This window comes from Habropoda laboriosa, unplaced genomic scaffold, assembly GCF_001263275.1.
Source record: "Habropoda laboriosa isolate 0110345459 unplaced genomic scaffold, ASM126327v1 scaffold1329, whole genome shotgun sequence".
Classification (NCBI taxonomy): Eukaryota; Metazoa; Arthropoda; class Insecta; order Hymenoptera; family Apidae; genus Habropoda; species Habropoda laboriosa.
In genome coordinates, this window is record NW_017101431.1 from 372,904 (window position 1) to 375,386 (window position 2,483).

Here is a 2,483-nt window from a genome sequence, read left to right on the forward strand (position 1 = left end):
ATAAATATTTTTTACGATTTTGTACATGTACGATTTATTTTGTAATATCATTTTATACTTCAATGAATATTGATACTATCCTCGATCCCATTTCATATATTGCTATGCCTATATTTCACTATTTCTTGGATTTTATACATTAATAGAACTAAGATAGTATGAGTGAAAATAAGTTAAAACATGAAGAAACAATTTCTCAATATTTCTACAATCGCATTTTTTACATATTGTTATCAGTGTAAATATTAAGTATCCCATTATAATATACAATTTGACATAAAAGTAGCACCTACTCACTTAAAATGTCACAATATATGAACCGGCGAGAGAAGCTTGTGTAGTATTTACAATAAATCTGAAGCTCTACTGGCAATTCATGAAACATGTTGCTGGAACTTCCTTTCACTTTACTTACCTGTTCTTCAAGGCCTTAATGTTGGCCGACATTATGTATCTATAGTGTGGAATCTAATTTCATGCCTTCAGATATTCAATCAAAGAAGTATTTTTAAACTTCTTATTTATACGTAACACTCACTTTGATTAGTACAAACAAAAATAACTAATTGTTTCTTTGATTTTTTTTTATCAAATTATACAGCATAAATGAATGTTAATGTTAATCAAAGAGTAACTTATAGAAAAATAACGAATGGCTCATGTAAAACGTATAAAAGTAAATCACGAAATCTGTCGAAAAATATTTTTCTAGGATAAAGTTAGAAAAGTAACTTTATGCAGTAAGTGTTAAAACTCTCGTTAAGCTCAAAAAATGAGGATTGATTTCTTTACGATCGCTGTCTGAGATATAATCCTGATCGGCCAAACCTTATAAACTCTAAATTATGCTATACTAAAGCTCACAATTATTGGCTTCTGATGATCTTCTATGTACCAAGATTGCTCAAGTGTTTCCGCGTAAAGTTGCTTGATTCCTGAAAAATTTGAGACTGCATGTAAGGAAAATGCATATAGACTTCACCAGGTTTAGTGGCTGCACGTTACAAAGATATGCCAAGATAAAGTAAGTCAATATGTACATGTTACTGCAAGCGTAACTGACTTGTGAGAAAAAGGGGCTTTAGTAGGCAGATAGCGTAGTAGGTACAGTTGGTGAAACCGATGTAGTGTGGTCGTAAATTAAAGCACCCAGGGCTGTACTGCGCAGAGCTGGAAAGAAGTCCAGTGGAAGGAATGCGGGTCTGATTGGGTTATATCCCCATAAGCCTACCTTCTCTAAACAATCGTAGAAATAGGATACAGGCATTGTTATTATTGGCCGATGCGATAACATCGACGAGTCGGATCATATGTACAGCATCGCGTAATAGAAGAATCAGACGGTTCGAACGAAATAAGTACTTACTTATATGTTAAGTGTGTACTTCTCCTGTGTCGTCCCGCTGGATTTCTTTCCAGCTCTGCACAGTACATCATTTACGAATTGATATTTAAAATTTAAACTTACAATCTTTTATTAAAGCTACATATGTATATGGTATTAAGCCTCCGCCGCTTTCTGTTTAATAGTAATTACTGCATTTGGTAAAAATTAACCTGCAACTGTTAAGAGTTATTACGCAAACAAATTTTTTAAACATATGTACTGCAATAGAAAAATCAATTCTAAGTTAACATCAGACAATCCTGAATGTTGATTTGAAAACTCATAAATTATACAATAATAAAGCAATGTTCTACTACTTAATGAAAACGAAACATTAACAAATATCGGTATTATATGTTTTATACGACAAGAAGGGTAACATTTCAAAGAATTCTTCTCTAATTGCTAAAAGAATCATTACATTGGAAGAATTCAACTTTGTCTTTTGTCCATCTTGGTTAATTCTTGCAATTTTCATTGACACATTTATAAATATTATAAATGTGATACCTGTAGTTTGTCTAATAAAAGACTACCTATGGCAATAGTTTTATCTAGATACCGTTATATTGAAAACTCTAAAAGAATTCAATAGCTTTTTGATTTCTGCCAGGGAATGGTATTTTCAAATATGTGTGCCACGTATAAGAAATGGTTCAAAAGACAGATAGCATACGACGTCTTGTTAGATACGTCCATTTTTGGTCTGTTTTTGAAACCGTACGTGTGCAGATGCCAGCGCGTAGTTCTTTGCTGCACCGCATGGTGTAGCTATGCGCTGCTTATTTGGACGGTTAAGTACAGGCTATGCACGCCACATCGCGCATATTCGATAAATGTCGATACATTAGATGAAAGTACGCATTCGCGTTATTTTCCTTTAGGAAATAATGAAATGGAATAAGTGCAGCACTTGCCATTCGTAGCAAACTATAGAATAACTGTGAATGAATTGCGAAGAAAACTTTAACCTATTCTTGTATGGATTCATGCAGCTTCGTGAGAATAACTCTCTTAAGCATCGCATACAAAATATATGCAGCTATATTGAATGACAGATTAGGCAAATTTATATATAAATAAATAAAATTATATA

The 2,483-nt window shown here is 32.8% G+C and overlaps 1 protein-coding gene across 3 annotated transcripts in view; it reads right to left on the reverse strand.

Annotated features, from left to right (window-relative positions):
- LOC108578148 (glutathione S-transferase 1-like) overlaps positions 1-2,483 on the reverse strand; it is an 11,996-nt gene that overhangs the window by 6,669 nt on the left and 2,844 nt on the right. Inside the window, exons 1-2 of one of the 3 annotated variants that reach the window (XM_017941415.1) lie at positions 1,064-1,073; positions 865-935 (exon numbers count right to left, since the gene is read on the reverse strand). The exons of 1 other annotated variant lie outside the window; for it this stretch is intronic. The gene's annotated coding sequence lies outside the window, so the exon portion shown is untranslated. Of the gene's footprint in view, positions 1-297; positions 353-864; positions 936-1,063; positions 1,074-2,483 lie in introns of those variants that run through there. One more of the 3 variants, XM_017941416.1, reaches the window with a different exon arrangement.